General features: G+C 43.5%; 1 long non-coding RNA gene across 2 annotated transcripts in view; it reads left to right on the forward strand.

Moving 5' to 3' along the window:
• Positions 1-26,376, forward strand: part of LOC129653310 (uncharacterized) — a 232,483-nt gene that overhangs the window by 66,079 nt on the left and 140,028 nt on the right. For both annotated transcript variants that reach the window (XR_008715053.1, XR_008715054.1), the window contains exon 2: positions 4,899-4,957. This is a non-coding gene — a long non-coding RNA (uncharacterized LOC129653310). The remainder of the gene's footprint in view (positions 1-4,898; positions 4,958-26,376) is intronic.

Raw genomic sequence — 26,376 nt, forward strand, 5'->3', positions numbered from 1 at the left:
GACAAACCTGCTCTGCAGCGCCCCCTCCAGCTGGTGGTGAGAAGCCTCGGCCATCTTCATCCCTTCCTTCTTTCTCTCCGCTCGCTTTCCACCACTCGTCCCTTGGCCCAGTACTCAGCGGGAAAGAGATGGTCTCACTAAAGGCAAGTTTGTTTAGTGAAGGTTCTGTTTCTGTGTGGGTGGGGTTCAGAGAATCCACACAGAATGGTGGCCCATCAGGGACAAACGAGACCTGGAGGCCGTCACCACCCACAGTGCCCGCAGGAGCCACAGTGCCGGAGTCCCGGCAGAGTTGGAGCTTGGAGGAGGGGTCAGGCGCTATGTAGTCTTAGAGAAATACAGTCGCTGCATTCCCAGACTGTGGCAAGATGTGGAGGGGGCAGAGAAATGAGGACCCATGCGTTTCTCCCGGCTGCCCTCCCGTCTCCTGCCGGGCCTTGCATTGGCTGAACCAGAAATGGGAGGGCAGGATGTCAAGTGTAGTGGCCCATGGAGGCTGGCCTCTGAGGTCAGAGCAAGACGGAGGGTAGGGAAGGGATTTGGAGGAGGGGGTACAAATCGAAAATAATCAGCATAGTCTACCTTCTTTGTCACTTGGCATCTATTCTTGTCCTTTATTTAGTGAAGTAACATGTGTTTCTGCAACACTGGGAAAGCCCCAAGTCCCATGAACCCCTCTATCATCACAGAGTGATGCTGATACAGTAACACTCCAATCTCGACCCTCGACTGTCCTGTCGGCCACTGCTCTTCATATAAAGCAGCAGCAAAAATGTCGGGAAAAGAAGCAACCAAAAGCTTTTCTTTTTCCACCACTCATTTTGTATTCCCCCAACCCCCTGCCAGCACTTTGATTATTGGGGCACCTGGTGGATGACCCAAACCTTCGTTTGTGCAGGATCCACGCTTTTAGTGGTCCCATCTTTACTGGGTTGTTGTGGCTTCCCATCAGCCCTTATTATTGGACATGGAAGCACTGAGAGATGTCCCAGGAAACCTTCTCAATTGCAGTCTTGGTCCCCTTTGCCCCCATGTGTAGCAGCAACCAATTTTTCTTTGTTTTAGTTAAATTAATTCATTAATCATCCCCTTCTCTGACTGTCCACCAGGAGCTCCAAATGGCTGAATGTAGCTTGTAGTATGTTCTCTGGTAGAAGACTTGCTCCAGTGTGGTATCTTAGTTTGGGTTCTTTCAAACTTGGGATAAGGACCTGGGTGCAGGTAGTTCATCTGGGAGGTGATCTCAGAAAACACAAGTGCGAATGTGAGGAAATGAGACATGGAAGGGAGAAGAGCCAATAAAAGGTGAATTAATGATCAAATGACTGTGGGCCGCTGGGCTTGATCCTGCCGAAGACTCTGAGAAATAGTGTGAATAGGACCCTCCAGAGTCCTCCTATCAGAGAACAAGGAGGCTGGGGCCGTGACTACTATCCCTTATTGGTAGAGGGTTTCGACCTTGACTTCTGTCTGTGGTGGAACAAGCTCCCACAATGCTGGAGAAGGCTCTTTGACAGGAGGAGAGAGGCTTGCACTTGGCTCCTGTAGAGTGCTAGGACGCGCCTGCTGTGCTGGGGGGGTCAGCGGCATGGCCTGAGCAGTGTATCATCATCACCGAGCCCAAGGAGAGCAAACCCTCCCTATGGGGTTGTTGGGCAGTTAGTTCAGTTGCTCAGTCGTGTCTGACTCTTTGCAACCCCATGGACTGCAGCACACCACGCTTCCCTGTCCATCACCAACTCCCAGAGCTTGCCCAGACTCATGTCCATTGAGACGGTGATGCCGTGCAACCATCTCATCCTCTGTCATCCCCTTCTCCTCCCACCTTCAATTCTTCCCAGCATCAGGGTCTTTTCATATGAGTCAGTTCTTCACATCAGGTGGCCAAAGTATTAGAGTTTCAGCTTCAGCATCAGTCTTTCCAATGAATATTCAGGACTGATCTCCTTTAGGATGGACTGGTTGGATCTCCCTGCAGTCCAAGGGACTCTCAAGAGTCTTCTCCAACACTACAGTTCAAAAGCATCAATTCTTTGGCACTCAGCTTTCTTTACAGTCCAACTCTCACATCCATACATTACTATTGAAAAACCATAGCCTTGACTAGACTGTTGGGCAGTAAGAGGAGTCATTCTCTCCTCTGTCCCTTGGTTCTGGGACCTGGGTTATCTGACTTAAGGGGGAAGAACACCACACATTGGCCATGGAACCCCACCTTGTAGGACAGCATCCCAGCCTTACAGAGGGTGGCCCCCAGCTAGCACCATAGGAAAGGGACTGCCCTGCTGAAGCTTTGGCCATGCATGAATACAACCTGCCAAGACCTTGGCGAGGTAAGGAAGAAGTGAAGGCAGAAAGGGTGTGGAAAGAAAGACCTCCACCTGTGTCCTCTAGTTCTTCCTTCTACAGTCTCCTGCTGGTCCCTCTCATTGGCTGAACTCAACGGGAAGCAGAAGGGAGGTGGTCTGGATGGTGCAGCCTGCAGGGTCAGTCTTCTGGAGAAGACAACAGGGCAAAGTGAGCCAGAGGGATAGGGGGAGGGGAGGGCAGCACTCAGGCTGATCGACGGTTCCCAGAGTGCCTCCCCTCTTTCTATCCCTCCCATAGTCATCGACTGTGTTCCAACCTCATTACCTCACCCCCGGAATATTGGGACAATCTCTCAACACGTCTCTGAATCTCCAGTCCACCGTGCCTAATGCCTGAGGCGCACGCTGAGTTCCATCACTCCTCCTTGCAGAGAAGTCTCGTGTTCCCCATTCTCTGCTCTTTACTGAAGGTGGCCAGGTGCAAGGCATTTTACAGGATAAAAGGATGATTCAGAGATTGCACTCGTTTCTAATAAGGAGGATAGGTATTAAGCTAGAAATGGATCATTTCACCATAAAAGAGATGTGGTTAAAAAGATATGTAAATTTGGGCTCTTGAACATCTTGGCATCATATTCAGGGATCTTCACAGTTTAACTCCAAGTTTTCCTTCCAGACTTGTTTTCTGAGGCATGTTCTACTTCATTCTCCCATGTGCCCAGGGTCCCAGCTCTGATGGTTGCCTGGCATACTTTGCACCAATCATAGTTCGGATTCAATGCCTTTGCTCTTGTTATTTCTTTAGCTCAGAAAGCCCCTCCTCAGCTGGCCTTTGGGATGGTCTTATCAGTCACTCACAGGGGGGTGAGTCAGAGCACCAGACTTATAGGGCCTCCTACTTGGAGTGTGGTCCTCAGACTAGTAGCATGGCATTGCCAGGGGCCTTCTCTCAGGTGACTCTCAGGCTCACCTGAATCGAGACTCAGATTCTGCCCTTGAACCAGAGCCCCAGGTGATTCCTATGTCCTTTAAAGTCTGAGAAACATCCTATGTTTTGTGAGCTACCTAAGTGGGGCTTGTAGTGTGAGCAGGGCAGCTTACCCTTCCCAGTGTTCCAGAATAAAGTGCAAGGGCTTAGTTTTTACTGTAGTTAGTTATAAACTGTGTTTCTAGCTTCCTAGCTTTTAAGTTGTAAGGATGAGGGGGGCTACTGAAATGGTTAAGAGAGTGGGCTTTTACAGCATATAGCCAACAGGTTCAAATCTCAGCTCTGCCACATATTAGCCTGGGGCTTTAATAAAGGCAATTAGGGGATTTCCTTGTGGTCCAGTGTTTAGGACCCCATGTTTTCACTGCAAGGGCATGGATTCAATCCCTGGTCAGGGAACTAAGATCCCACAAGCCATGTGGCTGGATAAATAAATTAAAGGCAATTAACCTTTCTCAGCTTCAATTTTCCAAAACATAATGTATTAATGATATTACCACAGAGGTGCAAGGATCAAATGAGATAAAATATGAACATTATTTAATAAATGTTAATTGCATTTATTGTTTTGCAAACATGTGAAGAAAAGCAAAAAGCAAGAAACCTTTGGATGGGAAGGTCTGAGCCAGATAGCCAGTGATGGGAGGGGCAGGTCTTTGGTGCTGAAGCTCCAGGGCATCAGAGTGAAAAATGAGAGCAGACAAAGCCACGTCCAAGAGCAACTGAGTCAGCCTGGCTGAACAGAGATTCCCGTACCAGAACTACATCCTTAGGCACTGTCTGAAATGTAGGCGGTATCCTGGTGGGCTCCCTGGAGGTGGGGTTGTGACATACAAAGTTAGAGGTGTCTGATCAGCCAGGACTGAAAAGGAGACATGCACCCTCTTCCTGGATGACTCATCCCAAATAGCCACAACCATGTAACGTCTGACCAGGGTTCTGCCACTGGCAGTACACTCATCTCCATCATTTCTTTTAATCCGGGCTGTGACAGGGATTAGCCTGCTTGTTCAGGTCTCCCATGACGGCCCACCTCTGCTGATTCACACAGGAGAGATGATCTAGGCAGGGCGAAAGACAATTTTGAATGTGTCTCCACAGACTTTGACATTTTGAGCAGGAAACAGAAGGACTTGAGGACACATGATGTGTTTTCTTCCCTCCTTCCTGTTGAAGGTTGTGACTTTGGGGGAGAGAGGAGGCTGTGAGATGAGAGCAGCTGGCTCCAGGGAGGGTTCTGAAGTCTGAAATCAGTGGACTTAACACACTAGGGAGATGGCTGCTGACAGGATGGAGTGAACACCCAGGAAGTGTGGGTTTGGGCCTGGATGCTTGCCAAACCCATCTTGAAGACTTTCAAGGGGCATCAGTCTGTGGAGAAAAATGCCCAGAAAAAAATGGAAAGCTCAATATGATCAATGGTGTATGTAGCGACATGGAAGCAGATGGTAAATCTTCAAATGAAGATAAGAAGGAAGGGGTTGGGAATGTGACTGTAGACTCCAGACCCAACTGCTCACAGTGTGGGCCAGGAATATTGAACTTGAATGGCAATGCAAGAAGGTGAATGCACGTGCAGATTTATTTTCTCCCTTTTGTAGGTTTATGCCAAGCCGAGGACTGTCATTAATGCTGTTCCAAAGAGGCAGTTATACAGTGGGTAAGTCTTGGTCTCAGGAGTTCAAATCCTGGATCTGCCTCTTGCTCTGTGTGACTCTGGGCTGGAACTCTGACTTGCCTTAGTGGTCGTTTTCTCATCTGTGAAGTAGAATAATGAAGTCCATCTCATAAGGTTATTCAGAGAATTCAGTGAAATGATACAAGCCAGGGGTACTGTTAGATACACATAAAGTCCCATTTCTATCAGGGGAGCCTTTTCTGTTCTGGTGACATAAACTAGCCCTTCCAGGTGGTCCCTCTGGACCCCCACACTAGCCTGATCAGGCACCAGAACATCCAAAGTTCTCCCAAAGCCACAGGTAGAGAAGGAGCTTCCCAGGCAGGAAATGGAAGGGAGATGATAGTCAAGTAGGAGGAAACCCGCAGGCAAGTGGTGTCTTGAAGGTCCAAGAAGGATGGATTTGATGAGAGAGGAGTTATCTTCAGTGTCAAGCACTGGTGAGAGGGGAGGTGTGCCATCCAGGGAGAGCAGGAGAGTATCTCTGGACTTGGGAGGTGTGCTGTGTGGGAGGAGGGAGACCTGGAGGCGGCCCCACCTGCCATGAGAGCTTGGAGTTTGTGGACCTCTCTGTCTTGACCTTCCTAACTATTGTGATTAAGTAATTTATTCTTTTAACTTTCTTTTAGCTCTAAATGATTCTGTGATGAAAGAATTGACTTTGAATTGGACATTGTCTCATTTCAGTAAGCACTCATTGAACATCCAGGAAACTTACTGTGTTTGAGGCACCTTGGGGAACACACACGTGGTTTAGAATCTCAGTCACCCACTATAGCTTGATCTGGGCTGAATCATTCACCTTTCCCAAGCCTCAGTTTCCCCACGTGTTGCAATCGTTACTGAGCACTGGCTGCCCTGGCAAAGTACCAGGTTGTTTTCAGTGAGATTATCTAACTACTTACAACCTGGGGGAGAGTTTGTCAGTGGGGAATAGGACTTAGAGAAGTTGTATAATTTATTCAAGGTCCCATGTCTGTGAGCTCTGGAGCTGGGAGATGGGTAGAAGTCTGCCTCCCCCCACATGCTGCCTCTGCGTGGCTGCGTGCTACTTGATGGGCAGAAGACGCACCGCCTGGGGCCATGTATCTGTACCATAGAGCAGACCTGGTGAATTACAGTTAGGTAGTTGTTCATCCATCTCTCCTGCAAGGTGTCAGATTCTTTTTTATATATTTGTTTTTGGTTGTGCTGAGTTACTGTTGCTGCTCTCGGGCTTCCTCTAGCTCCCGAGAGCGGGGCTATTGTCTAGTTGCCGCGTGTGGTCTTCTCACTGTGGTGGCTTCCCTTGTTGCAGAGCACAGGCTTTAGGCAAGTGGGCTTCAGCAGTTGCAGCACACAGCACTCAGTAGCCGTGGCTCATGGGCCCTAGAGCGTGAGGGCTTCAGTAGCTGTGGCATGTAGGCCCAGGAGTTGCAATCTTGGGCTCCGGAGCACAGGTTCAGCAGTTGTGGCACGTGGGCTAGTTGCTTTGAGTCACGTGGGATCTTCCGGAAGAGGGATTGAACCCAGGTCTCCTGCATTGGGAGTGGGAGTGGATTCCCAGCCACTGTACCACCAGGGAAGTCCAAGGTATAAGATTCTTAAAAGCAGGGGGTGATTCTGAATTACCTGCTTGTAGTACTAGAGCCTAGGAGAAGCATCTGGTATATAACAGGGGCACAAAAGATGTTGAATGAGTGGCTATAGCACAGGCTCTGTGGATGGATTGAAAATACAGTCTCTGCTCTCAAAGACATAATCTAATGGTGATATGGAAATACAACTATGTAATGACAACACAATGAGATACTTACTCTAATGGATATATGTATACAGTACACATTTTCGTCTTGTAATTGCATTTATTCATGTGAATAAATACATTTTTAAATGTGAATACATTTTTAAAATGAAAAGTTAAGGTAATTTTTATTATGGAATATTTTAAGCATGTACATATAAGCAACAATTGTGATTCTATCACCTAACTTTATAAAATCTTAACATTTGCCATGTTACATGAAAACATACCAGCTTCCCAGGTGGTGTTAGTGGTAAAGAATGTGCCTGCCAATGCAGGAGACATGAGACACGGGTTCAGTCCCTGGACTGGGAAGGTCCCCAGGAGGAAGGCATGGGAACCCACTCCAGTATTCTTGCCTGGAGAATCCCATGGACAGAGAAGCCTGGTAGGCTACAGTCCATGGGGTCACACAGAGTCAGACCTGACTGAAGCGACTTAGTACACACACACACACACACGAAAACATACACCATAAATATACTGCAGATCAACTGAAAGAATCTATATAGTCCTTCAGCTCTCATTCCCTTATTAATGTGAATTTGGGCTTAATATCCCCATATATATTCTTGTATACTATTGCTTTGTATATACATATCCATAAACAATATATAATATATTGTTTTAATATTTTATGTATTGTTTTCATTACTCTTTTGCTCAAAGTTACCATTTAAGATTTATTCATGTTGATATACTATAGCTCTAGTTCATTCACTTTAACTCATATATATTTCATATCATTTTTGAATGTTTTAAAATAATAAATTAAAAGTAATACTTGCTTCATTAATCTGGATAATATAGATGCATATAAAGAAAAGTTACCCTCTCCCCAGCCTGCTCTATGTCCTGAGGTAAGCCAGGAGATTACCTGTTTGGTGGGTGTTCTTCTACAACTTTCTCTTGGTGCAGACAAGCATATATACAGCGTATATAGATGCCTTTCTTTCTCTTTTCCTTCCTTCCTTCCTTCTTTCTGTTAACAATATGGGATTCTACTAAACATGTAGTAGATGTGTCTTATTCCACTTAATCTGAGATGTGTCTTATTCTTATCCTGAGATGTGTCTTATTCCACTTAATCTGTGTAGGTTTATTGGATGCAAGTCTTAACTTGACTTTCATCCTGTGTCTGCAAAAGTGAAAGTTTAGATCAGGCCCTGTGCCTCTCACCAGAGAGATATCCTCTCTGCCCTTAAACTGGGAAAAGGAAGTCCTAAGAGGGGCAGGTGGGAAAGAGGCAGGAATGCTCTGCTAGGCCATGCAGAAGACCAGGCTTTGGGCAGGAAGGGCCTTAGCCATTATCGAGAATCATAGCTCTCCACAGACATGGGTGTGTCCAAGTTGGAGTCAGGCTAGATTACAAGAACATTTTTCAGTAGTAACTGATAGAAGCTTTAGAATTTTTGGTTCAAAGTTATCCCTGGAGCAACATAATTTTTCAGGCAAGCTTGGGTCATCCATGGGTGAAGTTATACATCACATACATCTGAGACTATGATCTCGGCCCACCTCCCACTTCCTCTATCACCTTTGTATCAGTTAGGATGCAGGTTTTGCTGCTTTGGTCAAGACCTGAAGCTGGAGCTGGCCCAAATTTTCAAAATTCTTATGAGCTGGTTGTTAAGCATAGCCATCATTAAAATTTTAATTATATAAATTTAAAAAGCAAGAAACTGGAACTTCCCTGGCATTCTGAGCTTCTAAGGCAGGGGGTCTGGGTTGATCCCTGGTCAAAGAACTGGATCCCGCATGCTGCAACTAAGAGTCTGCATGCCGCAATGAAGACCGAAGATACTGAGTGCTTCAGCTGTGACCCGGTGCAGTTAAATTAGTAAATAATAAGTAGGGCTGCTTCAAAAAAGGCAATACGCAATTCTAAAAACAAGGGCAATGAACACTCAAAACTCATCATCTCCTAATTATTTTACTACATTTTCCTATTTGCTGTGCTTTGACAGTGATGTACATCTATTACACAAGCACAGAGGTACTGCTCTGCAGTGGTGTGGTGATCCAAGCTACTTTGATCTTGCTGCTCTGACATCTCAACACCTACATTCTGTCCTGGCTCCAGGGAGGCTTGTTTTAAGTTCTAACATCCATCCTGTACCCTAGCCAGACAGGAAAGAGGGGAAAGAGGAGGGCAAGGTTCACTCCGTCCCTTTTCAAGTCATGGTTGTGTATTTGCATACATCACTTTTGCTGACATCCCATTGGCCACACCTCACTGCAAAGGATCTTGGGAATATGGCCTTTATCTGGGCTTCCATGTGCCTAGCTAAAACTCTTTTTACTGTTGAAGGAGGGATAGGATACTGGAGGGACAGCTGGTACTTTCTGTTATAGCATTTCATGGATTCTTCTCTAGCCCTACACCATTAAGCATCCTATCCCATCCTTGTCCTACTTCTTCTGAAGGCCTGTTACAGGGCTCAGGCTTGCCATGGTCATAACCAGTAGAGACATGGCCTTCTTCAGCCAATCTCACATCCTCAGCCTCCAGGCAGTGAGAAGAGACTCAGAGGCACATGAGACAGACCCATTTCTTCTAGAGTTAGGGCAGCAACAGATGAGCAAAGGCACAAGAGGCCCCCTCTATTCAGGGCTGACCTGGGATCTGAGGAGGGAGGGGATAACGAAACCAGGAAAAATTAGATAGTACCAGCTTCAAGGAGCTTCTAATCCAGATGAAATGCTTCTACCTGGAAGATCACTAACAATACAGGCAGTAACCGCCAGGGACAAGGTAATTCCGCTCTAATTTTAAATTCTGGGCAGAGAACCAGTCTCCATGAGCAACCAACTCACTGCTGGACTAAGCTCTTGTTTTTAGCTTTTATAGTTATAATCAAATAAAACTTGCAATGAAGTTAGGTTGACATTAGTTAAAGATCTACATAATTGTTGTGCTGCCTAGTAATTAGGCAGAAATGGTAAGCAATTCACATAAATGACTGTAATTAGCATTATTTTTACATAGCCAATGTAGTTTTTAATTTTCCCTGTTACCCTGTATAGTTTATTGGTTGTCACTCTTAGCTCCAATGGTAACTAACACTTTGCAGTGGTAGGTAGGCTGCCTGGCTCTCTCCAACCTCTGCCCTGGGCTCAGAATGGCTTCTGCACTTCCCCATCAAGCCCCCTTCATACTGGTAAGTGGCAAAGTTGTTACAGGCTTGGGCTCTGGAGTCAAAATGCCTTTACAACTCACTCCATGACTTAAACTTGGTGACCTTAGTGAATTGTTTGATCTTTCACAGAATCACTTAGACATCATTTCTGAGAAGGGGTCTAGGATATAATTAGTCATACATGTATGTTATTATGCACTCACTTATTCATTCATCCAATCGACAATGAATTTCAGCATCTGCTCTCAACCAGATATTGCTCTAGGTGCTGAGTACTGGTAGTGAACCAAAGCCCTGCCCCCATGGTGTGCCTGTTCGAGCAGGGAGGTAGACAACCAGCACACATCACGGTTTATCAGGCAGTGGTCAGTTGCGTGAGGAATACAAGGCAGAGGAAGGTGTCCTGGTGAGGGAGGCTGCTCTTTCAGCAGAAGAAGTGGGTCAGGATAAACTAGGCGAAAGAGCAGGAACAGAGCAACTCCCAGTTTCTGGGGCTTCCTTTTGCTCCTGCTGCTTGTTCACTGTGGGTCAGCCCAGATTCTACTCCACATCTTTATCACCCCTGCAACCCAGGCTGACTGTCTTCAACCTCTGTACTGTCCCTGGTCATGAGAGCAGGTGAAAGGGGGAACGTGAAGACTCATATCTGGAAGTGACATTGGCCAGGGTAAGTTGCATGCTGTAGTTGATTTCAAGGATGGCGGGAATGTGGGGCCCTACCTTGTGCCTGGGAGAGGAGCCAGAAATACTGATGTGCTAAGTAACTTCATTTATCCTGGATCTTCTCTCTGTCCTATTCATGATCTTGTACTTGAACTCCATGCACTGTATCACCAGGGCTCCCTGGCCCTCTAACTCTCACTTGGATTTGGCCAAAAGAGCGCACCAAGAGGAGAGCCAAGTGTGGGGAAGGGCAGGCTGGTGTTCTTGATGCTCCCTGCCCTGCCATGGCTGATCTTCTACAGCCACAGCTCCACCAGGCACTCTCACACCCTGGCTCCAGCTCTCACATGGGCTCTGGTAACATCATTACTTTGGCCACCTGATGCAAAGAGCTGACTCATTGGACAAGACCTTGATGCTGGGAAAGATTGAGGGTAGGAGGAGAAGGGGACGACAGTGGAAGAGATGGTTGGATGGCATCACCAACTCAATGGGCATGAGTTTGAGCAAGCTCTGGGAGATAGTGAAGGACAGGGAAGCCTGGTGTGCTGCAGTCCATGGGGTCGCAACGAGTTGGACATGACTTAGTGACTGAACAACAACAACATCCTTGCCTTGTTCCTTTAGGACTAAGGGTGAGGAAGGGTAGTATCAGCCTTCCAGCATGGCTGGTATTTGAGGCCTCAAAACCTATTCTTGGTTTCCTCTGTGAATAGTACCTTCCTGAAAAGATCTCTTCAAAGATGAACGCTTCATCTGAATCTGGCAAAAACATCTATGCTACAGAGGCCTCCCTGAGGAAATGACATGTGATGTGAGGGAGAAAGTCAAGCAGGTATCTAGCATAAGAGGGTGGAGCAGACAGGGAAGACCAAGGGGAGGAGTGGAGGGTGATACTAGGCACATACAGGGGACAGGGAGCCAGGTTCAGGGCTGTGAATGTGGTGGGGAAGTGAGAGGAGTCCAGGCCAGAGAGGTGGAGGCCCAGATTACGTCAGACTCTTTGATGGGATGGGAGGAATTTGTGGTTTTATTCAAAGTGCCATAGGAAACCCCTGGTGGTGGGGAGAGGTTGAGCGGGTGAGCAACAGGACCTGACTTACAGTTTTAAAGGATCACTCTGATTTTAGGGACAAAGTGGAGATGATGTGTTAGGAGGCCAATGCTGAAGTCTCAGAGGGAGGTGTGAGATGTGGTGGCTTGGACCAAGGTGAGAACCATGGAGGTGGTGTGCTAAGGCTTGTACACACTCGTGTCTGATTCTTTGAGAGTCCATGGACTGTAGCCTGCCAGGCTACTCTGCTCATGGAATTTCCTGGCAAGGGTACTGGTGTGGGGTGCCATTTCCTACTGCAGAGGATCTTCCTGACCCAGAGATCAAACCCGTGTCTCTTGTGTCTCCTGCATTGGCAGGTGGATTCTTTACCACTAGTGCCATCTGGGAAGCTCCATGGGGGTGGTGAGAAGGGATCAAATTAGGACCTAGGTAGAGATGACACAAGACTTGCTGATGGATTGAATGTTGGCATGAGAGTAAAGGAGAACTTAAGAAAGACTCCAGGTTTTGGCCTGAGAGGAAAGAATCGAGGAGGATACATCTCTTTGGGAGAGAGGAAATCGTGATCAGTTTCCATCATATTAAGTTAAAGATACCTGTTAGACCTTGAAGGGGAGCTGTTATGTTAGTGATGAGAGGGAGAGGTCAGAGCTAGAAATAAAAATTTGATGATTACCAGTGGTACATGCATGCTAAGTCACTCAGTCATGTCCGACTCTGTGACCCCATGGAGTGTGGCTTGCCAGGCTCCTCTATCCACAGGGATTCTCCAGGCAAGAATGCTGGAGTGGATTTCCATGCCCTCCTCCAGGGGAGCTTCCTGACCCAGGAGCTGAACCCACAACTCTTCCATCTCTTGCACTGGCAGGCAGGCTCTTTACCACTACACCACCTGGGAAGCCAGGGGTAGGTGGTACTTACTGCCTAGAGATGGATGAGCTCTGCTAGTGAATGAGAGCAGTGGGGAAGGGAAGAAGTCTGAAGATCCAAGGAGGATGCTCTAACATTTAAAAGTTCAGAAGATAGGGAGGCTCCAGCAGAGATTAGGAAGGTTTAGCTGAATAGGAAGAAAATTACATGAAGCCAGTGTTCCAGGTAGGAGAAGTGGGTATTAACTACACCCAATGCTTCTGAGAGACTGCGTTAGATGAAGACACCCTTTCAGGTCTTAGCTTGACTGGCCCTCTTCTAAGAAGTCTGTTCTAACCCCTGGGGGCTCAGGAGCTTTGTGACATGCTCTTATACACCACTGCGTCTCCTCCACACTGTATTTACCTTCTGCCAAGGCCATCTTCCCCACTGTACACAGCTTCTTGAGGGCAGGAATGGTGTCTTTACTCATTAATCCCACTGAACCCAGTGCCAAGCACTTGGTAGAGTTAAATTGATAAATGTTTTGTTCAGTTGCTCAGTTTTGTCCGACTCTTTGCGACCCCATGGACTGCAGCATGCCAGGCTTCCCTGTCCTTCACTGCCTCCTGGAATTTGCTCAAACTCATGTCCATTGGGTCAGTGCATTGAAAATAGTTCACTAAAAACAACAAACAAAAACCCAGGAGTCAATCAAGGTGCAGTACATGCTCATCTCCCTCCAGTACATTCACTGTCCAAAGCTCCAAATTTTATTCTCAAGAATTGAAGTTCCTTACTTTTTTCACCTTGCAGGGGCCTGAAGATCTGCAAGTTTCTTTTAAGCATTTCCATTTTAGTAGTTGGGACCCCACCAATGTTCCTCCTCCTTATGATGCCAAGGGCTTCTGGGACTATTTCTCCTGGTTGAGCAACCTGGGTACCATGGGATGGAGCTGCAGAAACATGGAGACATAGATTTACCGAGTGTCTTCCTTGGTGATGACTTACTAAATCCTAAGAAAGAAACAGCCACGGGGAGGAGGAGGTGAGCGGAAGAGAGAGGGAGAGAGGTGGGGAGTAAAGGAGAGAGAGGGAGAGAGGCCCAGGACAAAGGTAGCAGCCCGGTATGTATGAAAGAGGTGGCCTTGAGGAAAGGAACTTTTTCTTCTCTGGCATCTCAGAAATGCTTTAGTGAAATTCCCTTGTTTTATAGAAGGGAAGTTGAGCCTGAGAAGCAAATGGCTTATCCAAGATTTTAGTGTTGGTGGTGCGTCAGGGCTGGCCTAGACTTGTGTGCTTGTGTTTGTCACTTCAGCACATTTTCTTTTCTTTTTTCTTTTTACATAATTATTATTTTTTATTTATTTTTATTGGAGGCTAATTACTTTACAATATTGTAGTGGTTTTGCCATACATTGACATGAATCAGCCATGGGTGTACATGTGTTCCCCATCCTGAATCCCCCTTCCACCTCCCTCCCCATCCCATCCCTCTGGGTCATCCCAGTGCACCAGCCCTGAGCACTTTTCTGTAACATGGTGGTGACCTTAGAGTCAGGAACAGGTGTTTCCTTTTCCAGGCATATTTCTTCTACTTATTCAGTGATACCTGGAGCTGCTGTCAAAGACAAGCTTCTTGTTCCACAGGTGAAAGGAGAAAGGCTAAAATTGCAAATGATGCAGAGAGAACAGTGCCAGGGGCACTTCTCTGCTAAGGCACACAGGATGGGAGTTCCTTAGAGGGTCTGGGAAGGGAGTGCTCTCCTGGTGTCCGCTGGAAGGAGAGCAAAGAAAGAGAGAGGAAGGCAAGGCTAAAGGTGAGGAATTCAACCTAAAATTCGGGGACTTCCCTGGTGGTCCAGTGACTAAGACAGCACTCTCAGTGCAAGAGGTCCAGGTTCGATCCCTGATGAAGGAACTAGATCCCACATGCCCCAAGGGAGAACCCACATGCCTCAACTATAATAAAAAAAGGTCTGGTACACTGCAAAGAAGATCAAAGACGCCACATGCTGCAACTAAGACCAACTGCAGCCAAATAAATAAATATTTTAAAAAATTCTTAAAAAGAATTTTTAAAAAAGAAACCCTGAAATTGGGTGGGGACAGGGAGGGGAGCAAACTAGCTATCCTACTGCTGAGAATGAATAGAACCATCTCACGATGGAGCAACTAGACTGAGCAGATTGAGAAAGTACAAGAAAGGGAGAGAGGCCCCATTCTCATCCAACCAGTGAGAGCGAGGTACGAATCTTGGTTCCTCTCCCATTAGGGAAACAAATGGTCTGCTGAGGAGGGTTCAGGTTCGAGGAGTCGAGTGTGACCAAGTTCGGACGAGATCTGCAAAACTGGATCATCCTGGGGTTTAGCAGTGGGCTTGGCCCTCAGTCCCATGAGCTGAGCATTCTTGGGTTTGCTGGAGTTTGGAGGCTTTGCCAGACTCTGTCTCACCTAGATCTTTCTAACGGTGCTAATTTCCAAACCCAATCATTTCCATAAAGAGCCTGGCAGCCTCGCCTCCCTTCTCAGTGAAGGTTTAATAGCAGAGCACTGAAACAGGTCTCATTGCTAAGCCTTCATTATTTCCACAACATATACTACAGGACTCCTACTAATACACCATGAAGCATTGTCCTAATTAAAACTAAACGACTCATGTCAAATTAAATGAGAGGAGTACATTGGGTTAGCCAGGACTTTGGCTTGCAATTGCGTGTTTGTTTACTTGTTAATTGGCCAGGTTCAATAACCTACCTCAGTATTTTCTTCTCATCAGTTCAAATCACTGACACTTCAGACTTGGTCTGTTGGGGAGTCCTGGCCGAGGAGATGAGATGCCTGACAGTCCATCCCACTGTGCTGTCTTATAAAGCTGTTGAGCCACTGTGTGCCCAGGTTCTCCTGGAGCAAAGGGAGCATGTCTTTCATGAGCCTCCCACCTTTTGTGGACACTGCAAAGCTACTGTAAAGTGGAGTCATATGAAGAGCTCCTACATGTGCTCCCCTATGGAAGAGCTTTGATCCAAAGGCTTCCTAGGTCCAGGAGTCCAACAGGGCTTTGAAGGCTAGTATAAGCAGGAACAGCCTCATGGGTCACTCCCCGCCCACCCCCTCCCCCCACCCCAATTCACAGATGAGAAAACTGTGGCTCAGAGAAATTGGGTAGCTTGCCCAAGTTCACACAGCTAGCACCTCCCTGTGGTTTTGGTGTCCCTCTTCAAAGGGCTTCCCTGGTGGCTCAGATGCTAAAGAATCTGTCTGCAATGCCGGAGACTCCAGGGTTTGATCCCCCTGGAGGAGGAAATGGCAACCCACTCCAATATTCTTGCCTGGAGAATACCATGGACAGAGGAGCCTAGTGGGCTACAGTCCATGAGGTATCCAAGAGTTGACCCGACTAAGCGATTAACACTTTCATTTTCACTCTCTTCAAAGCACACACCCACCATGGCATTCATCACATTGTGTGTCTACTGCCATTTTCCTACCTGCCTCCTATACCAACTCAAGAGCTCTTGAGCACTCAGTGGCTTCGTGGTGGGCAGATGGAGTTCATGGCATTAAATGACCATCTTATGTGTAGGTGGTCACCATGGGAGCCCATTGCCATGAAAGCACTTCCCTTGCCTATTGTTGTTGTTCAGCCTCTCAGTCATGTCTGACTCTTTGTGACCCCATAGACTGAAGCTTGCCAGGCCTCCCTGAATTTCCTTGCAGCCAATTTAGGAAGGTGAATTCCTAGAAGTAATGGGACAAATTTCCACATGAAAAGTTGAAGAAAGAGGAATGAAGTGGTAGAGGTGCAGAATAGGGGAATATTGTAATAGAAAGGATTCTGATTTGTAGCCAGACAGATCCAGGCTCAAGTCTTGGATGGTAAGATGGTCCCTTACCATCTCCTGGAGTTTGCCCAAGTTCGTGTCCATTGTATCAGTGGACAAAAAGATATGACAACAAAGGATGAGTCCCTTGCCTGCTACCTGATGACTGAATTTCTACAACTTGGCATTTCTCTTTCTGGTTTAAGGCTCATATTTTGTGTAAAAATGATGAATGCTGGTGGGCAGTGCCTTCGCTAGGTGTTATCATTTTCACCTACTTGTGAATGAAGATACCAGGTTAGCACTTTCTCCAGAGATGCAGTGTTCTTTTACTAGGGAGGGGACGATGTCTCAGAGAAGTCCTTCAGCTCTTACGTGGCAGAGCCGGAGCTAGGACACACGCCCTTTACATCCCAGCCTAGTGTTTTCCCCTTTGTGTGATGCTCAGAGGTCCTGGGTACCTGGGGCCAGGAGAGTTGTGGGAAAATCCTTGGGCAAGAACTCCCAGCTAAGCGAGGAGGGTTTCCAGGGAAAGGGGTGCTGGGCTATTTTCACTGCATGGCACACAGGGTGTGCCTTGGGGCTTCCTCCCTCACACCAAGGTGGGTTATTATCACAGTGAACACCCTACTCTCCTCCTGCCACTGGTGTTCAGAAAATAACTCAGGCTGTCATTAACCAGTCAGCATAATTTAGTACCAGCATGAAAAAGAGGGAAAGAAAAGGGGAACTAGGGAGAGAGTTTACCCAGGAGGGAGACAACACAGCTTCCAGATGGTTCTCTCTGAGGCTGTGTGGCCTCCAGGTTTACCTGGAGCTGCAGGCTGCAGCCAGAGTTTTGATAACTGAGGAGCCTCAGGTGTGTGAGCTGGCCCTGACCTGACCACACAATGGTCAGTGTGCCCTGATCTGCACAGACTGTTTGGAGAGATGTTAGCTACAATCCAGTGCACTTTGCACAAAGGCAAAAAGATGTGTATGGGATCCTAGAATGTTCGTTGCTATAGCAACATCTGCCTTTATTATCACCTAAATCCATTCACAGTATAAATATAGTAACTATTTGACTTCCCCACCCCCAGTCCACTTGGTAGAATATTTTTTAAAAAATTGTGACAACCAAAAAAAGAAAAAATAAAACTGCAGCAAACTCCGGTATCATGGGAGTGTGTGTAGAATTGACTTTTGGAGGTGGGGAGAATATGGGGACATTTGTGGTTGGGATAAATTTTCACAAGTTGCAAGTTAGTGGAGAGGCTAGTTTCCTTGCAGCCAATTCAGGAAGGTGAATTCCTTGAAGTAAAGGGACAGATTTCCACATGGAAAGTTGAAGAAAGAGGAATGAAGTGGTAGAGGTGCAGAAGAGGGGAATATTGTAATAGAAAGGATTCTGATTTGTGGTCAGACAGACCTGGGCTCAAGTCTTAGCATCACTGCTTATCACTTGAGGAACAATGGGCTGCTTGATTCCAAGTCTGTTTCCTCATCTGTTAAATAGGAAAACCATATCCTGCAGCCTATTTCAGGAACTTTATCTCCTTGGACCAGCACTTGACATCAGTTCACCAGCAGACATTTATTTCCTATGCACGAGCTCAGTCCTCTGCAGGGGAAGGGGAAAGGGGGCAGACCCAGCAGGGGCAGGAAGATCTTTGTGCCAGTTTGGAGATCATCTGTGATGTTAATTATGGCCCACAGCAGACTGGGAAATGGCATGACAAGCACTGTGAGTATCCTTAGGATAAAATACTCTCCTTCTATCATATAATTAAGGTGACCTTAAAAAAAAACTGTAGAGTAGTTTGGGGAAGAAGAAGAGTCTAACACCTAGCTACACGTGGATATGCTATTATTTACTGATTGAACCATTTCTCTTTTATGAGGCATTTGGTTTGTTTCAAGGTCCTTCTGTCATATGACCATGTGTGTATAAATTCCAGTCTACATCTTGGATTATTTCCTTAGTATAAATTCCTAGAAGTAGAACTGCTGCATCAAAGAAGATAGGAGTTTTTAGGGCTCTTGACATATGTTGGGGCTTCCCTGGTGGCTCAGATAGTAAACAATCTGCCTGCAGTGTGGGAGACTCAGGTTGTTCCCTGGGTCAGGAAGATCTGCAGGAGAAGGGAATGGCTACCTGCTCAATATTCTTGCCTGGAGAATCCCGTGGGCAGAGAAGCCTGGCGGGCTGGGCTACATGTAGTCCTTGGGATATATATATATATATTACTTGACATATATTACTAACCACACCTTCCTAGAAAATTTGTAACAATTTACACAGTGTACTAATTTGCTCATTTCCCCATATAGGTCTGACAACCTATATGTTGTTGTTAAGTTAAAATGGGGCATTTTAACTTAAAATTTTTTTTTTTTTTGGTTGTCATCTTACTTTCTCTTTGCTCTCTGTCTAGGATGCTCTTGGAATTAATTTTTTTCCAGCTTTATTGAGATATTATTGACATATCATGTAAGTTAAAGGTGGACACCTATATTGACTTGACACACACGTATTGTTAAATGATTACCACAGTAATGTTAGTTAGCACCTCTAGAACCTCGCATAATCATCATTTGTTTCTTTTGTGGTGAGAACACTTAACATCTATTCTTTAATCACCATGCTGTGCATTAGATCCCTAGAATTTATTCATCTTATAACTGAAAGTCATGTTCTTTGCCCAACATCTCACTATTTCCCCCATACTCTAGCCCTGGCCACCACCATTCTGGTCTCTTTTTTCTGTAAGTTCAGGTTTATAGATTCCACATATAAGTTGATATCATATAGTATCGGTCTTTCTCTTTCTGCCTATTTCACTTAGAATAATGCTTTCAGGATCCATCCATGTTGCTGCAAATGGAAGAATTTCCTTCCTTCTCATGTGTAAATAATATTCCATTATGTTTAAGTGTGTGTGTATGTATCAAAACTTCTTTATCCATTCATCTATAGATGACCTTGTAGGTTTCCATAGTTGGGCTGTTATGAATAGTGCTGCGATGAACATTGAACATGGGGGTACAAATAAACCTTTTTTAAAATTAATTTTTATTGGAGTATAGTTGTTTTACAATGTTGTGTTAATTTCTGCTGTACAGCAAAGAGAATCACCTATATGCATGCATATATTCCCTCCCTTTTGGCTTTCCTTCACATTTAGGTCACCGCAGAGCACTGAATAGAGTTCCCCGTCCTACATACTAGGTTCTCGTTAGTTACCTATTTTATACGTAGGAGTGTATATATGTCAATCCCAATCTCTCAATTCATCCCACTCCCACACCCATTGTTCCCCTGATGCTGGGAAAGATTGAAGGCCAAAGGAGAAGAGGGTGGCAGAAGATGAGGCGGTTAGATAGCATCACCAACTCAATGGACATGGATCTGAACAAACTCCGGGAGATAGTGAAGGACAGGGAAGACTGGCGTGCTGCAGTCCATGGGGTCACAAAGAATTGAACGTGACTGAGTGAACAATAGCAACACCCACAGTGTACAAGGTTTTCCTTTTCTCTATACCTAGATAGCATATTGAAAAACAGAGATATTACTTTGCCGACAAAGGTTCATCTAGTCAAGGCTATGGTTTTTCCAGTGGTCATGTATGGATGTGAGAGTTGGACTGTGAAGGAAGCTGAGCACCGAAGAATTGATGCTTTTGAACTGTGGTGTTGGAGAAGACTCTTGAGAGTCCCTTGGACTGCAAGGAGATCCAACCAGTCCATTCTGAAGGACATCAGCCCTGGGATTTCTTTGGAAGGAATGATGCTAAAGCTGAAACTCCAGTACTTTGGCCACCTCATGAGAAGAGTTGACTCATTGGAAAAGACTCTGATGCTGGGAGGGACTGGGGACAAGAGAAGAAGGGGACGACAGAGGATGAGATGGCTGGATGGCATCACTGACTCGATGGAAGTGAGTCTGAGTGAACTCTGGGAGTTGGTGATGGACAGGGAGGCCTGGCGTGCTGTGATTCATGGGTTGCAAAGAGTTGGACACAACTGAGTGACTGAACTGAACTGAACTGATACCCCTGCCAGCACTTAGCTCTTGTCTTTTCAATAACAGCCATTCTGACAGGTGTGAGGTGACATCTCATCGTAGTTTTGATTTGGATTTCCCTGATGATGGGTGACATTGAACATCTTTTTATGTACTGTTGGCTTTGTGTGTCTTCTTTGGAAAAATTGTCTATTCATGCCCTCTGCCCATTTGAAAAGTAGGATTGTTTGGTCTTTTGCTATTGAGTATGATTTTCTTATATATTTTAGATATTAACCCTTTATCATAAATATGATTTGCAAATATTTTCTCCCATTCTGTAGATTGTCTTTTAATTTTATCAATTGCTTCTTCTGCTTTGCAGAAGCTTTTTAGTTTGACATGCATCTCCGCATGCTCAGTCGCTTCAGCCATGTCCAATTCTTTGCGACCTCATGGACTGCAGCCTGCCAGGCTCTTCTGTCCATGGGATTCTCTAGGCAAGAGTACTGGAAGGTGTTGCCCTGCCCCCCTCCAGGGCATCTTAACAACCCAGGGATGAAACCCATGTCTCTTGCATTGTAGGCAGATTCTTCACCAGCAAGCCACCCAGGGAAGCCCTTTTAGTTTGAAGTAGTCCCACATATTTATTTTGGCTTTTGTTGTGTATGTTTCTGGTGTTATATCCAAAAATTGTTACCAAGACCAATTGTTAGGGACTTTCGCCCTATGTTTTCCTTTAGGAGTTTCACAGTTTCAGGTCTTTTGTTGAAGTCATTAATTCATTTGAGTTAATTTTTGTGAATGGTGCAAGATAGGGATCCAATTTCATTCTTCTACATGTAATTATTCAATTTCTCCAGCACCATTTTATTGAAGAGACTGTCCTTTCCCCATTGAGTATTTTTAGCTCCCTTGTCAAATATCAGTTGACCATGTATGTGAAGGTTTATTTCTGGGCTCTCTGTTCTATTCCATTTGTCTTTTTGTCTATATCTATTTTTATGTCAATATACTATTTTGATTACTATACCTTTATAATATAATTTGGCATCAGGAAGGGTGATGCTTCCTGTTTTGTTTTTCTCATATTTGTTTTGGCTATTCAAGGTCTTTTGTGGTTCCAGATAAATTGTATGATTGTTTTTTCTATTTCTGTGAAAAATTCCATTGGAATTTTGATAGTGATTACATTGAATCTGTATGACTTTGGGTGGACTGGAAATTTTAATTATATTAATTCTTCCAACCCATGAACATGGGATATCTTTCCATTTAATTGTCTTTTTCTATTTCTTTCACGAATGTCTTATAGGTTTCAGCATACAGATATTTTACCTCCTTGGTTAAAATTATTTCTAAGTATTTTGTTGTTTTTGAAGCTATTGCAAATGGAAATATTTTCTTTATTTCAGATATTTTGTTGTTAGTGTATAGAAACCCAACTGATTCTTAGAAAATTTTAATAAGCTGAATTAAATTGTGTGTATTCTCTCTCTAGTCCATTTTCTTTTCAGAAAGTAAGATGGGAAATATCACTTTGCTTTAGATATTTGACAGTTTTTTTCTTTTAAACATTCTTCTCATCAGCAGTAGAAAACTTTTAGGTTGCTAATAAAGAAAAAGAAACCTCTTCTTTTTAATGGATATTGCAAATAGCAGATGGTCATAGGAGATTTTTCTCCTGAGGCTCTCCTTAGCAATGGCCCTCAGTTTGTCTCTGCAAGTCTTAAAATCTTAGTTGGGAGAACGTGTCTTCTAGCTTGGACATGCCTCCTAAAATGAATTTTAAACAATAGTTTTTGATAGAAATTTAAGTAAAGTCATGAGTTAATTCCTTCTTTTGTTTGTCCTTCCAATTGTCTGGATAAATTATTGCATGCCTACTAAGTGTCCTGTGTTGTACAAGATGCTGTGAAGTACAGGCAAGCCTCATTATTTATGGATTCCATATTTATGGAATTTTAGCTAACTTGCTAAAATTTACTGTAATCTTAATCAGTGGCTCTTTTATGGTCATGTGTGGACATGTGTAGCTAGGGAAAATTTGAGTTGCCCAAAAAGCACATTCCCAGGGGAGGCAGAACAAGGTGTTTCTCCATTTTATCTCTCATGCTGTAAATAAGTTGTCTTTGTGTGATATACTTAATGCCATATTTTTGAATTTTTCTTGGTGATTTCCTTGTTTAAATACTGAGGCACTGTCTAGGGTTCCAAAGCACAAGAAAGCTATGATGTGCATTAAGGAGGCTTTGTGTTTGTTAGGTAAGCTTTATTCAGTCATGAAATATAATGCTATTGGCAGTGAGTTGAAGGAACCAACGACATATATTAAATAAGGCATCTTTAGACAGAAACACACATAAAACAAGGTTATGTATGGATTGGTTGATGAAAATGTGACCAGAATCTCATAAAAATCTAACCCTGTGTTTTCCATGGGAGCAATGCTTTAGCATTTGCTAATTCGGTATTCATAGCAACTATAGGGAATATAACCAGAAGGAATAACCAGGATTGGCTGCATATCAAAGGGTGACAGTTTGCCCTGGTAGGTGAGAGGAACACACATAAAACAAATAATGAACAACATAAACAACAAAAGTGGTGTAAATACCAAAGAAAAATCGGAGTGAGATGGAGGAAGGCTTGGTGAAAGCAGTGGTCTGGGCTCTGCAGAATGAAGAGAGTTTAGGTGGACCCAGGAAGCTGAGAGTAGGGTGATCAGTACTCTTGTTTGGGGATGAGAGGTTGTAAGCCAGCTTGCTTGAATTTCAAGGTGATTTTGAGTCTGAGACGTATGAGAAATAAAAGTAGAAAAATAGTGTGGGTGAGGTTATAGAGGGTCCTGAATGTTAGTCCGAGAGGATCTGGGTTTCTTCTTTAGACCAGTGGTTTAAAAAAGAAACAAAATAATTTTACCAAAGTACAATTTCCATACAGTAATACAATGCTCCCATTAGTTTGATAGTTTGATGAACTTTGACAAATGTATACTAAAAGCCACCACAATCAAGATATATATATATATATATATATAATATTTTGACAACCCTAAAATGCTCTCTCATATTCCTCAATACACCTTTCAATCATAATACTAGGAAAAAATATATAGCATAAATTTGCCTCTTACAGAATTATAGATAAATGAACTACTAAGTATTCTAATGAGACTGGCTTCTTTTGCTCAGCATAATGTTTTTGAGACTTATCCATTTTGTATATAGTGCATAGTTTCTTTTAAAATGCAGAACAATACTTCATTTTATGGATGTACAAAAATCTGCTTATCTATTTGCCTGTTATAACATTTCGGTTGTTTCTAGTTTTGAGCTATTATAAATAAAATTGCTATGGCCATTTATGTACAACTCTTTCTGTGGAAATATGTTCTCATTTTTCTTGGATAAATATCTAAGAGTAATAACTGTTGGGTCATATAAGTGTGTGTTTAACTTTTTAAGAAACTGCCAAGCTATAGTATTTCCAAAGTGGTTAAAACATTTTATATAACCCCAGCCATATATGAGAATTCCAGTCGTTCCATATCCTGACAGCTAATACAGTTAGTCTTTAAAATTTTTGCCATCTTAGTGGGTGTGGAATCTCATTGCATTTTTAACTTAAATTTTCTTTAAGACAAATGCTATTAAACGTATTTTCATGTATTTGAGATTTTATATATCATTTTGTGAAGTAACTGTTCAAATATATTACCATTTAAAAGATTGTTTTATTGGCTGGGAGATAGTCTTTAAATATTCTGTATATTAGTCCTTTGTCACACATATGTATTATGAATTTTTTTCTTGTGTGACTTGCCTTTATTCTTTTGTAATGGTGTCTTTTGAAGAGAAATTTTTATTTTTTATTTTATTTATTATATTAATTACTTTTTGGTTGCACTGGGTCTTCAGTGCTGTACGCAGGCTTTCTCTGGTAGTGGTGAGCGGCCATTGCTCTTCAGTGTGGAGCACAGGCTTATCGCAGGGGCTTCTCTTGTTGCAAAGTGATGGCTCTGGGTGCGCGAGCCTAGAGCCCGTGCTCAGTAGTTGCATCATGTGGGCTCAGTAGTTACAGCCTGTGGGCCCTGGGTCACGTGGGCTTCAGTTGTGGCACACAGGCTTAGTTGCTCTGAGGCACGTGGGTTCTTCCCAAACCAGGGATCGAAACTGTGTCCCCTGCATTGGCAGGTGGATTCTTTTTTTTTAAATTTTATTTATGTATTTTAATTGGAGGCTAATTACTTTACAATATTGTAGTGGTTTTTCCATACATTGACATGAATCAGTCATGGGTGTACATGTGCTCCCCATCCTGAATCCCCCTCCAACCTCCCTCCCCATCCCATCCCTCAGGGTCATCCCAGTGCACCAGCCCTGAGCACCCTGCCTCATGCATTGAACCTGGACTGGCGATCTATTTCACGTATGATAATATACATGTTTCAATGCTATTCTCTCAAATCATCCCACCCTCACCTTCTCCCACAGAGTCCAAAAGTCTGTTCTTTACATCTGTGTCTCTTTTGCTGTCTTGTATATAGGGTCATCGTTAGCATCTTTCTAAATTCCATATATATATTAATATACTGTACTGGTGTTTTTCTTTGTGACTTACTTCACTCTGTATAATAGGCTCCAGTTTCATCCACCTCATTAGAACTGATTAAATGCATTCTTTTTAATAGCTGAATAATATTCCATTGTGTATATGTACCACAGCTTTCTTATCCATTCATCTGCCAAAGGACATCTAGGTTGCTTCCATGTCCTGGCTATTATAAACAGCGCTGGCAGGAAGATTCTTACCCACTGTACCACCCAGGGAAGTCCCAGAAGTTTTTATTTTTGATGAAGATCAATTTATCTTCTTTTAAGATGGTTCATGCTGTTTTGTACCCTCTCTAAGAAATCTTTGCCTATCCCGAGGTCACAAAAATTTTCTCCTGTATATTCTAGAAATTTCATAGTTTTAGCTTTTACATATAAGTCTATGATTCATATCAAGTTAGTTTTTTGTATGGTGTGAGGGAAGGGTTGAGGTTCATGCTTTTCTCTTTGGATATCCAGCTGTTTCAGTAGCACTTGTTGAAACAACTCTCTTTTCTCCACTGTATTCCCTTGATACTTCTGTCAAAAGTGATTATTGACCCATGTAAGTATGGATCTATTTCTAGGTCCTCAACTCACTTCCACTGGTTTATATGATTATTTTTATACCCACACCGCATGATCTTGATTATTGTAGCTTTATAGTGAGTCTCGAAATCAGGTACTGTAAGTTTTCCAACCTAATCCCTTTTCAAAATTGTTTTGAATATTTTAAGTTCTTTTAGGTCCCATATAAATTTTAAAGTCAGCTTGCCAATTTCCACAAGAAAGCCTGCTGGCATTTTCATCAGAATCCCAGTCTGTATCTACATATCAATTTAAGAATTATCATCTTAAAAATACTGAGTTTTCTAATCTATGAATATTGTGTATCTTTCCAATTATTTAAATCTACTTTAATTTACTCAACAATCTTTTGTATTTTTCAGTGTACAGGTTTTGCATGTATTTTATTTAAAATCCCCCTAAATATTTCATGCTAATTGATGTTACTGCTAATGATTTTTAAAACAATTATTTTTTCATTGATTTTCTCTATTTTTATCCATTTTTTCTATGCCATTGGTTTATGTTTTTATTTTTATTATTATTTTCTTCTTAGTTTAGTTTGAATTTGCTCTTATTCTAGCTTCTTAAGAGGGATGCTTAGATAATTTATTTTACACCTTTCTTCTCCTCTAATGTAAGTGCTTAAAACTATAAATTCAATTAGCATTGTGTTTTAGTTGCATGTCATGTATTTTGATATGTTTGCATTGTCATTCAAGATATTTTAAATTTTGTTATGATTTTTGTTTGATCCATGGATTATTCATAAGTATTTTGTTTTATTTGAATACATTTTGAAATTTATTTATTAATTTTTTATTATTGATTTATTTTTTTGTGGTCAGAGAACATTATAAGTTCTCTGAGTTACATGCTGCTTGTAAATGTCAATTAGTTCAAGTTGGTTCAAGTGTTTGTCAAGTCCTCTTTTA

The sequence above is a fragment of the Bubalus kerabau genome, chromosome 5 (assembly GCF_029407905.1).
Source record: "Bubalus kerabau isolate K-KA32 ecotype Philippines breed swamp buffalo chromosome 5, PCC_UOA_SB_1v2, whole genome shotgun sequence".
In the NCBI taxonomy this organism is placed as follows: domain Eukaryota; kingdom Metazoa; phylum Chordata; class Mammalia; order Artiodactyla; family Bovidae; genus Bubalus; species Bubalus kerabau.